We start from the raw sequence: 13,506 nt of genomic DNA on the forward strand, positions 1-13,506 counted from the left end.
TAAAAGATATATTAAATTTCTAGAGAAACCGTTTGTTACGTATTACGAGTTTTCGGCTACCACGAATAGAAAGTCCATTAGGATCAAGTCCATACTGACCATGATATAATCTAACAGAATATCTTTCGTTCAACATCGTCCAATTAAAAACGTTTCCTTAACCTTGGTCCGTCTACAGAATTTTCGTCGGTGAAAATGATTTCGTAGACTTCGATAGGACTTCACACAGACGATTCAACCAACGATTTGACATTTATTTCCTTACATCATCGATTCGCATTTCTGTCAGTTGTTGCGTTTCTTCTACAAGAAAGTTCCCAGGATTTTGCAACTATTTCGACATTTTTCTCTTACACCTTGCGGCGAAGATTGGTTTCGTGGAATTGCATTTTGAAAGCGATCGATCTGTGTTTAAAAAATACACGTTCAGTGATGTTGATTAAATAACCATTCTGTTATTGTCAGTTTTTTATTACACTTTATAGTTCATGAGTTTTATAACAATAAGGTTCATAGTTTTATTTTCATTCTATTTAATTCAAATTTACTTTACAGGTTCACATACTTTCATAATCCTAACCTAATCAGCTGCATTTCCCGCCAAAATCGCAGCCACAAAATTTTTATTCAATAAATGAAAAAACCTCCATACGATAATAAAATACTAAAAACAATAATACACTAATCAAATAATAATTAACGAAGTAAATAATTTTATATTCATTTAAATAATTCCATCACAGTTTTCGTTACAACCATCATGTCACTCATCCGCCATTTTGTCGAATCTTCCTACCCAAGGAATCCTCAACAATAATTTTAAGCAGTTTCGAGTGAAACTGTAAATTGTTACCTTCTCTTCGATATTCCGTACAACTCCCATGTACGAAAGGAATTTTGAAATTTCACAATGTTGTAGAAAAAGTAGCAAAACGAAGATATTCTAATTCAAGGTATCTCTGTGACGGTTTCAATCAAGGAGGACAGGCGCATGTTAATGCGGGGCGCTTTCGACGACAACGGAACTTTCTCGCTCGGCTTAATCCAGTTTCTCGAATAAATCGCATTGCTTGGTGTTTACGCTTACGTGCACGTCCACGATCTAGCGATCTAACGAACGGCAAAAAACCACGTATCGATCTCGCGGGTTGATCGACCTTGGATCCTCGCGAAGTAAACGAAGGCGAAAGTGGCTCCATCGTTTACCAATTACTCTATCAATTTTAGATAAACTTGAGCTAATGTATTAATGGGATTGGAGATTTCACTTGGGGAGTATGGGAAATTCTTGGGGATATGATGGAGGAGTTTAGTTGTTTTTGGATTTGGGGAGAGTGGAATTGGGAGAGATTGGAATTTAGGGAAATTAGGATTTGGGAAGGGTGGAATTTGGGGAGAGTGGAATTTGGAAATTTGGGGAATTTGGGGAGAGTGGAATTTGGAGAGATTGGAATTTGGGGAAATTAGGATTTGAAAAGGGTGGAATTTGGGGAGAGTGGAATTTGGGGAGATTGGAATTTGGGGAAATTAGGATTTGAAAAGGGTGGAATTTGGGGAGAGTGGAATTTAGGGAGATTGGAATTTGGGGAAATTAGGATTTGGGAAGGGTGGAATTTGGGGAGAGTGGAATTGGGAGAGATTGGAATTTGGGGAAATTAGGATTTGAAAAGGGTGGAATTTGGGGAGAGTGGAATTTGGGGAGATTGGAATTTGGGGAAATTAGGATTTGGAAAGGGTGGAATTTGGGGAGAGTGGAATTTGGGGAAATTAGGATTTGGAAAGGGTGGAATTTGGGGAGAGTGGAATTTGGAGAGATTGGAATTTGGGGAAATTAGGATTTGAAAAGGGTGGAATTTGGGGAGAGTGGAATTTGGGGAAATTAGGATTTGAAAAGGGTGGAATTTGAAAAGGGTGGAATTTGGGGAGAGTGGAATTTGGGGAAATTAGGATTTGAAAAGGGTGGAATTTGGGGAGAGTGGAATTTGGGGAGATTGGAATTTGGGGAAATTAGGATTTGAAAAGGGTGGAATTTGGGGAGAGTGGAATTTGGAATTTTGGGGAATTTGGGGTGATTGGGATTTGGGAAGAATGAAATTGGAAGAGATTGGGTATGGAAGTTTGATGGACTTTTAAGATCTTAGAATTTTGAGAGTTTGGAGATTTGGGACTTTAGAGTATTTTGAATGCTGGAGATTTGGAATTTTGGTAGTTTGAGGACTTTTAGAATTCTGGAACCTTGTGAAGTTTGGGAATTTGCAATGTTAAGCACTTTCGAAAGGTCGTTGAGGTTCTTGCAGCTGCAAACGTTGAAACTTTTGGATTTTGCCTCATTCTCAATATTAAAATATTACAAATTCTAAAGTATTGTCTAAAATATTAAAATAGTGTCAATACGAAACTACTAAGAACTCTGACATAATATAAACTAATCATCCGAAATCTCCAGTACAGCAGTCTTCATCCAAAAAACAAACAACCCTCGTTTAATCACCAAATCCCCGAACCGTGTCTAATAAATTAAAATCCCATTACAGTAACAATAAAATCAGAGTTACAGTCTCCTTAAAAGTATCAAGTTTTTAATAATGGCGAGTGATATACAGCATCCGATGGTAAAGGTCGCAGCCACAATCAAGGCTGCAGTTTTGCGAATTAAATACGGCCATGAAAGTGGATAGAAATCAAAACTTATAATGCTCTTATGGGCTGGATAATTAGGAGTTTCACGTCCGCGCTTAATGGTTACGAGGTGAAATAACATTTTTGTGGCTCATCGTAAGGAAATCGCTTGTCCGCTTATCGATAACTTGTTCGAGATAGTTACTCTTCTTTTATCGGGGTTTCCGGTAAAAGCTTCTGTCTTCACTTTTTTCTTGTTTAGAAGAATTTAGGTGGTAAACAGAAATTTATAGAATTTATGAAATTTATAGAATTTATATAATTTATAGAATTTATTGAATTGATGGAATTGATAGAATTGATGGAATTAATAGAATTTATAGAATTGATGGAATTGATGGAATTGATAGAATTTATAGAATTTATAGAATTTATAGAATTTATAGAATTTATAGAATTAATGGAATTGATAGAATTGATAGAATTGATAGAATTAATAGAATTGATAAAATTTATACAATTTATACAATTTATACAATTTATGCAATTTATACAATTTATACAATTTATGCAATTTATGCAATTTATGCAATTTATACAATTTGTACAATTTATACAATTTATACAATTTATACAATTTATACAATTTATACAATTTATACAATTTATACAATTTATACAATTTATACAATTTATATAATTTATACACTTTATCATTGTGTGTACAAATAAGTTCATGAAGCAACAAAATGGCTGTATCCAAAGTACTACTCACTATTGTAAAACCTATTTTCGTTTGTCACTGAATAATTATATAATTATTATAATGGTTTTATAAATACACCCTAGGTATTCGTACGGACACTCCTTCAATCCTTTGTACTCCAGAGGTGACTTGCACCTGTCACAGCGACTTGAATGGCGCCCGAAAGGTCACAGTAGTTATTTCATCTATGGGAGAGCTTCTGAAACTTTCATGTCTGGGATCCACTTTCGAAAATAGTCATTTTAACGCTCCATTGCGATGCATATTTTAAGAAAGTGAAAGGTTCGACAAAAAATGCACTTCTACTAGAAATTTAGGCACATAGCAATTTATAGATCTAGATAGAGGTAATAACAGTTTGTAGACATAGAAAGAGGATGTATTTTACTAATTTTAAAATATCATAACTGAAGAATGTGAAAACTTAACAGCTTGATGATTTAAAAATTGCAAAGTGAATTTCACTAATTTGAAAATGTCATAATTGAAGAATGTGAAAACTTAACAGCTTGATGATTTAAAAATTCAAAATAAATTTAACTAATTGGAAAACGTCATCATTGGAAGAATTTAGGGAATTTAGAAACTTAAGAAATCTCAAAATACATGTATGAATATATGTATGAAATTTTTTCCACATATGTATATGTCCTTATCTGAAAGAAGTTACATTGTACACATCATTTAAAAATGAAGTCCACTTAAACCATTACACTTAGGCTATTTTAAACACGTCATCAGTGATTAATTCTACAAGTATCCATAACAGCAATAAGCATCCATAACAGCAACAAGTATCCATAAATGTCTAAAGAACAAACTTCCGTCAAAGTAGTCGCAAGTAGGCATCAAAAAGTGCACGTGCAAAGGGTAGAACGTGAGGAGACTAAGTACGGACACCCGAATACGAAATCCTCGGAGGAGGAAGGGAGTCGGACACCGGATGGCTAATGCAGAAACACCTTCCGGATAACGGTATAGCTGCACCGTGTGTTTTATTGCGGTAGCAGTAGGTGTTACGTGCCGCAATGTGCCAAGGATGCAGGTGCCGCGCCTCTCTCGTTGATTAATATTCGGCTCGTTGATCTCCTTAAGTCAGCCGATTCAAGCAGGACAACTGGACGTCCTCCCCCTGGGTTTTGCTGTTACCTTGCCCTGAATCCCTGCTCAACGCCTTTGCAAGGTATACAGGGTATCTTGAGAAATATGCGCTCTCCGGGTGTCTATGTAGCCTCCAGATGTTTATACGTTTATGATATATCGATGTCTGTGGAGACTGCTTTTCTCACTGGTGAATGTGAAAATTTAGGGTGGATTATGGGTGCTAGTAAATCCACTCTCCTCAAATCCCAATTTTACAAATTCCAGTCTTCCCAGATTCCAATATTTTCCAATTTCACTCTTCCCAAATTCCAATATTTTCCAATTTCACTCTTCCCAAATTCCAATCACCCCAAATTCCCCAAATTTCCAAACTCCACTCTCTCCAAATTCCGCTCTTTCCAAATCCTAATTTCCCCAAATTCCAATCTCTCCAAATTCCACTCTCCCTAAATTCCCAAGTTCCCCGAATTCCTCAAATTTCCAAATTCCACTCTCCCCAAATTCCACCCTTCCCAAATCCTAATTTCCCTAAATTCCAATCTATCCCAATTCCATTCTCCCCAAATCCCACAAATCCCAAATCCCACAAATCCCAAATCCCACAAATCCCAAATCCCACAAATCCCAAATCCCACAAATCCCAAATCCCACAAATCCCAAATCCCACAAATCCCAAATCCCACAAATCCCAAATCCCACAAATCCCAAATCCCACAAATCCCAAATCCCACAAATCCCAAATTCCCCAAATCCCAAATCCCACAAATCCCAAATCCCACAAATCCCAAATCCCACAAATCCCAAATCCCACAAATCCCAAATCCCACAAATCCCAAATCCCACAAATCCCAAATCCCACAAATCCCAAATCCCACAAATCCCAAATCCCACAAATCCCAAATTCCCCAAATCCCAAATCCCACAAATCCCAAATCCCACAAATCCCAAATCCCACAAATCCCAAATCCCACAAATCCCAAATCCCACAAATCCCAAATCCCACAAATCCCAAATCCCACAAATCCCAAATCCCACAAATCCCAAATCCCACAAATCCCAAATCCCACAAATCCCAAATCCCACAAATCCCAAATTCCTACTAGGCGATTTGGGTGCTTTTAGGATTTTGATATAGGTATTATAACTGCATTGACATACAGAGTTTAGGAATATGTCTAACATCTAATTTTTCTGATTTCGGATACTTTGATATTCGTTCTGGTTTTAATTTTGTTGTCGTCTTCAAAATATCTTGAAGCATTTTCTGCTAGTTTTAGGTATCTTCAGGTGTTTCTCCCTTGGTAATTGTAGGTGCTTTTGAACGGATTAAACAGGTACTTTAAATAGATTTTTACAAGTATTTTATATTATAGGAAATTTGAAAAGCCACTTAGCCACTAACACTAACAAGGCTACAATAAATTCTTCCTCACATTTTTCTTTTGTATCTCACTTCACACAATCCATTTCCTCGTGACATTAATTTCCTTTTGTTCGTCATCGAACCTCTCCAGCCTTTCTCGATAAAAATTCGTCGAAGGCTTGCTTCTCGATATACTTGGAAGCACGTTGCTCTCCACCAAGGATAGCTGGAAACATGAATGCCGGATCAAGCGATGAACGGGGTGAAAATAACAGCATTACAGTTCCTTATGATTAATCGGATCGTTTGCATTCAGACTGTGTTTCTCATGATTTCTAACGTGAAACGAGGTGAAGATTCTTCAATAGCGATTTTTAATACCGATTCAAAGAGATACTCGGTCGAGTTATTGCGTAAAGTGCATCAATGAGAGATGTACAATTGCTGGGTTTGATACGATTCAATGAGTTTTATTGATCTTTTGTAATAACGATGACTATTGCAACTGATTATTCACTATTTTGTATTATATTTATTAATAATGTATTCATGTATGTTAAAATAAAGTTTAAACTTAATTTTATAATAAAAGTTACGTCATCGACTGTTTACTGTAACTGATCGTCCACCATTTTGCACAACTACTCATCAAATATTCATGTAGTAGCTACACAAAAGTTTAAACATAAAATTGCTATGTCACAAGTATTATTTTGTATCATTCCTTCAAGTCACTGAACCTCAAATTTATTCAAGTTATTTTATTAAGTCTTGCTTTTAACTTCGACTGTTCACTGTAACTGATCGTCCACCATTTTATATTACAACCATTCATAAAATGTTCATGAAGTATCTACATAAAAAGCACGACTTCTGATACATCACAGATATTATTGAAACATTTACAATCATTTATCAAAATCATTTATATCATCAAATAATGTAAACATCCCTATATTCCTTAATTTATAATTCCATAAATGTCCAACAACAACCTAAACATTCGATTCTCCAATTTTCAATCTAAAACTTATCTACTCGTTCTAATCAAAGTCTACCGTTGCATTTACGATGTTTTCGTCGACCAGTCCCCAGTTTTCATAAGGTTACCGTTATGCTGTCTTTTGTATGCCAACGACATCCGCTCGCGTCACCGGAACCGACGGTGTATCAGACTCGATTCGAAGAATTATGCTCCCGATGCGGTATAATTATATTCGTAATCGACGTAACCGTGTGGGTCTTTACAACCTTTTATTTATGGCCGATGACACGACACTTCGCAGCCGATAAATCATTCATCTAAACGGTGCAGGGATTGCGTATGGACGATGCCGAATCATTATTCCGCCTTTTATCGAGCTGGCAGATCTCGTTACGGATATGGATTTAGCGAGTTCAATGCACGCGAAGCATTATTCTAGAGTCTTCCACTTCGTTTCGTTGCACTCCGTCTTAGCAAATCTGTGTTTCGTGTTTATTACGAGGTTGTGAATTTTTGAGGAGGTTTTTTAGGGATGTGGTACTTTAATTGTGGTACTTTCTGGGTTTCTCAAAGTTTCAAGCTTGAGAAATTTCACTCTTCCCAAATCCCAATCTGCTAAATTGCAATCTCCCCAAATTAAAATCTTCCCAAATTTCAATCTCTTTACACTTCACTCTTCTCAAATCCCAATTTCCCCAAATTCCCAACTCCCCCAAATTCCCCAAATTTCCAAATACCACTCTCCCCAAATTCCACACTTTCCAAATTCCACTCTCCCCAAATTCCCCAAATTTCCAAATTCCACTCTCCCCAAATTCCACCCTTTCCAAATTCCACTCTCCCCAAATTTCCCAAATTTCCAAATTCCACTCACCCCAAATTCCCCAAATTTCCAATTCCACTCTCCCCAAATTCCCCAAATTTCCAAATTCCACTCTCCCCAAATTCCACCCTTTCCAAATTCCACTCTCCCCAAATTCCCCAAATCTCCAAATTCCACTCTCCCCAAATTCCACCCTTTCCAAATTCCACTCTCCCCAAATTCCCCAAATTTCCAAATTCCACTCTCCCCAAATTCCCCAAATTTCCAAATTCCACTCTCCCCAAATTCCTCAAATTTCCAAATTCCACTCTCCCCAAATTCCACCTTTTCCAAATTCCACTCTCCCCAAATTCCACCCTTTCCAAATTCCACTCTCCCCAAATTCCACTCTCCCCAAATTCCAAACTATCCAAATTCCACTCTCCTCCAATTCCAGTCTCCAATATTCCAATCTCCCCAAATTCCAATCTCTTCAAACTTCACTCTTCCCAAATCCCAATCTCCCCAAATTTCCAAGTTCCCTAAATTCCCCAAACTCTCCAAATTCCACAAATCCCACAAATTTCTTCAAATTCCCCAAATTCCCAAACTTGCTAAATTCCTCCAAATCCCAAAATTCCCAAATCCCTAAATTTTCAAACGCAAACCAAGCAGCATAATAAACCATGCCAACGTCGAATTGCATAAGCGGTACTGAACGCGTTAGCAGAGAGGACTGTTGCCCGGAGATTGAAGATGAAACGGGGTGCACAGACGACCCGACATGCTTTTATCTGGTTCGGTGCATCGTTCGCCCCAGTCACAAGAGTGAAAGTCGAGTGCTATGTTGAACGCTCATCGTTCAGCAGCATCCGAAAGCTGCACCTTGGCTTCTGTACTTATTATAGTATGCACGATTTACGATCTCGTCGATGATTAATAATTTCGTGTAACATCTTTCGGGACGTGTCCTTAATTTTCTACATGTCATGTATATTCAAGTATATGTGTACAACGAGGCTAAAATGTTATTACTATACTTTGTTTTCTTTTTTGGAAATAAGTTTGATGGATGATGAAGAGTTTTGGGTTTGAGAAATTTGGAAGGTTGGGGTTTTTAATATTTTGGGAGTTGGAGAGTTTTAAGGTTAAGGATGAGAGTCTTTTGGAGAGTTAGAAATTTGGTAATTTGAGGAGTGGATAATTTGAGAAGTTGAGAAGTTGAGATGTTCTAAGTTTGCAAATTTACAAACTTCTAAACTTCCAAATTTCCAAATTTCCAAATATTCAAATCTTCAAATTTCTTACATTTCAATCCACAGATTCCCAAATTTCCAATTTTGCGAATTATCACGCCCCAAATTTCCACATTTCTAATTTCCAAATTTCCTAACTCTCAATCCCCCAATTTCCAAACTTCTGAATTATCACGCCCCAAATTCTCACATTTCCAATTTCGTCAATCCCCAAATTCCCAAATTCCCCAACTCTCAATCCCCAAATTTCCAAATTTCCGAAATATCACGCCCCAAATTCTCACATTTCCAATTTCGTCAATCCCCAAATTTGCAAACTCCCTAACTCTCAATCCCCAAATTCCCAAATTCCCCAACTCTCAATCCCCAAATTTCCAAATTTCCGAATTATCACGCCCCGAATTCCCACATTTCTAATTTCGTTAATCTCCAAATTTGCAAACTCCCTAACTCTCAATCCCCAAATTTCCAAATTCCCCAACTCTCAATCCCCAAATTTCCAAATTCCCCAACTCTCAATCCCCAAATTTCCAACTTCCCCAACTTCTCACTCCCCCAATTTCCAACTTCCCCAACTCTCACTCTCCAAATCCCCAAATCACCCCACTAAATCTCCACTACATCACATCCAATCAACCACAAAAACCCCAGCAGTTCCAATCCCTTTCAAATTTCAGCACCTATATAATTTCTATTGTATCCGTAACGGTTCAATCATCTTATATTTCAATAACAATATGGATCGTGACTCGGATTTCGTGCAGCCGACATTGTAGTAAATACCCGGAGTTCATTAATCAGCATCGTTACACAATGCGTTTACGTCATAGTTATCCTGTACACAACGCCTCGCAACATAACGTCTCACTCGCGAAATATTACGATGTCGCGATCGATAGGCATTAAACCAGCGAAAAGAAACAGAGACGGGGGCGTGCGGCGCGTAAAAGTCATCAGACGTTTCTTTGGCGCGGGTGAAAGAGGGTGGCCGAGGTTGTTGACACCGGGTTATAGTACTTGCTTAAGTTCCTTGAACGTTTCGACGTCGGCGGCACGTTGCTCTGAGAATGCCGATCAGAGAGAAGCTCCTCCCTGAACGCGGTTTGCATTTCTATTTCGCGTTTCCTTCGCGATCATGTAGCCCGATATCAACGCTAACATTGTACCATTGTATTGAAACGACCGGTACCCGTCATTTCACGCGCTATCTTTCTTCCTTGGATCATGCTAATTTCCAGGGTATTCTTTTCGGATTCTCGTCGTAATAAGTGGGTTATGGCATGCGATTTTTGGTTTAAATAGAGAGGAGTTTACGCTGGTAATGGATATGAAAATTTAGGGATTGTGCTGTAGTATTTGGGATTTTCTTTTCTATGCGGATTAATGCAACGTGTGGTAATTGAGCCGTTCAGTGCACACATTGATTAACTCCATTTTTTGAAACATCGTAAATTTAAGTGTTAAAGCATTTGGTATAGTCATAACTTTTTCTATTTATAATAATTTAAGATTTTTCAAAAAATGGAGTCAATCAATGTGTGCACTGAACGGCTCAATTCTACGCATAGTTATCCAACGCGTAGTAATCCAACGCATCGTAACCTAGCGTGCGGATATCCAACCGTAGTAGTCCAGCGCGTGGATATTCAACGCGTAGAAATCCAACGCGCAGTAATGCAACGCGTGGTAATTCTACGCGTAGTTATCCAACGCGTAGGAATCCAACGCGTAGTAACCCAGCGTGCAGATATCCAACCGTAGTAGTCCAGCGCGTGGATATTCAACGCGTAGAAATCCAACGCGCAGTAATGCAACGCGTGGTAATTCTACGCGCAGTAATCCAACGCGTAGTAACCCAGCGTGCAGATATCCAATGCGTAGTAATCCAGCGCGTGGATATTCAACGCGTAGTAATCCAGCGCGCAGGAATGCAACGCGTGGTAATTCTATGCGGAGGAATCCAACGCGTAGTAATCCAATGCGTAGTAACCCAGCGTACGGATATCCAACGCGTGGATATTTAACGCGTAGTAATCCAGCGCGTGGATATTCAACGCGTAGTAATCCAACGTGCAGATATCCAACGCGTAGTAACCCAGCGCGTGGATATTCAACGCGTAGAAATCCAACGCGCAGTAATGCAACGCGTGGTAATTCTACGCGTAGGAATCCAACGCGTAGTAACCCAGCGTGCAGATATCCAACGCGTAGTAATCCAGCGCGTGGATATTCAACGCGTAGAAATTCAACGCGCAGTAATGCAACGCGTGGTAATTCTACGCGTAGGAATCCAACGCGTAGTAACCCAGCGTGCAGATATTCAACGCGTAGTAATCCAGCGCGTGGATATTCAACGCGTGGATATTTAATGCGTAGTAATCCAGCGCGTGGATATTCAACGCGTAGTAACCCAGCGTGCGGATATCCAACGCGTAGTAATCCAACGCGTAGTAATCCAGCGCGTAGTAATCCAGCGCGTAGTAATCCAACGCGCAGTAATGCAACGCATGGTAATTCTACGCGTAGTAATCTAACGCGTAGTAACCCAGCGTGCAGATATTCAACGCGTAGTAATCCAACGCGTGGATATTTAACGCGTAGTAATCCAGCGCGTGGATATTCAACGCGTAGTAACCCAGCGTGCGGATATCCAACGCGTAGTAATCCAACGCGTAGTAATCCAGCGCGTAGTAATCCAACGCGCAGTAATGCAACGCATAATAATTCTACGCGTAGTAATCTAACGCGTCGTAATGTAACGCGTAGTAACCTAACGTTCGGATATCCTCTAAACAACTACACTGCCACAACGCGACGGATGAGTCTTTTGAGCAAAAGGAAAGCCGTGAGTCGAAAACTGGGGGACACTTAAAAGTCCTATCGCGCAGAGTTCAGAGAGAAAACCGTTTGAACGCTTCGCGGAATAAAATAGCCGGATTCTCGCGAAAGGGAAAAGACGTGCCAGGCAGACAGACTGACAGACAAACCCGCGGATTTACGGACGGAACGTGAATATCTGGGCTGATTTCGAAATCGTTACGAGAACTTTCTTCGAACGGATCGTCTATAGGGAAACTTGCGGATCGGAGCTTCGTTAATTGTCTTTGCCTCGGATTATGGAAATTTTCCTTCGGAATGTCTTAACGAGCTATCCTATTGTTCTCTTTTTCTCTCTTTCGTTGAATGTTTTTACATACTTTTAACATACACAACATACTTTTTTTTTTCTCGATTTTAGTTAATAACACCTTTCGTATGTTCATAAATCATGTGTAGTTTTAACACGTTCGAGTAACGCGATATTATAGGTGATTGCTTGTAGGTTTTGTAATTAAAAAGAAGGATAAAATGTGGAAAATTTACTTTCGAATGGGTGTACGTTCTTTGTATGACTAGTTTTTGATGTTCCAGTACATTCATACATTTATAATGTGCACAGAAATTATTTATTTAAACAATTCTTACCATAGTAATATAACAATTGAACATGTTAGATGATGAATAAATTTTGTTCTATGATGATTACAAGTATTTTATTATTTTATTATTTGTTTTTTAAATGAAAGTTAAGGAAAGTATGAACATAAATGCAGTTAATTCAATTTGCCAATCTTCCACATTACAAATTGCACAATCAGCAAAGTTACAAATATTTCACTTTGCAATCTAATAAATTTTGAATTACATAAATTGAAATATTTTTGTGAGAATGTAGAAGTACCTTTGGTATCCTAATGCTTTTGTCGAGTCAACTTTCAACGAAATGATTTAGAAACTCTTTTGCATCGAAAAGGTTAACGAATGTCCGAATTTATATTCCACGTTTCACGTCCCTGCAATTCTATTTCAGTATCTCGAAATCGTGCAGCAGTCTGTTATAAACGTATTATAATGAGAAACCATTAGATCTCATGCTCGATTAGTCAAATGGAAAGGGGAATCCTCGCGAACGAAGTCAATGTATTCAGAATCAGTGCGGTTATAGTGGATGCACTCCGCTGATGCGGCAAACCATTTGCTAACTCGTTTCGCGATGATATTATAACAACGCTTGAGAATAAAAATTCGTATTGCACTCGATGACAATTGAAACTGTCCGATGTCGTTGGACATCGATTTCTATGTTATTGTCACGCGAAACATGTTAATCGACGCTCGTAAAACATTATGTAAGATTTTACAACGCGTTAGAAGTATGCTCGTTATGTCACGTGTAGTGTAATGCACGCATACGTGAATATAATACTTTAAGCGTGATGAAACAATGCATGGCTTGTACTATGTTTGATAATTTGTGTAATTTCATGCTTTCAATTCGTTTGTTATGAATAAATGCATAATATGGCATGTGTCATATTTCCACAAGTTGTATTACCACGCGTTATATTGCCACGCGTTGTATCACCACGCGTTGGATCACCACGCGTTATATCGCCACGCACCGTATCACCACGCGTTGTATTACCACGCGTTATATCGCCATGTACTGTATCTCCACGCGTTGTATCACCACGTGTTGAACCAACACGCGTTGTATCACCATGCGTTATATCGCCACGCGCCGTATTACCACGCGTTATATCGCCACGCGTTGTATCACCACGCGTTGAA

Source organism: Megachile rotundata, chromosome 4 (assembly GCF_050947335.1).
Source record: "Megachile rotundata isolate GNS110a chromosome 4, iyMegRotu1, whole genome shotgun sequence".
Taxonomy (NCBI): Eukaryota; Metazoa; Arthropoda; class Insecta; order Hymenoptera; family Megachilidae; genus Megachile; species Megachile rotundata.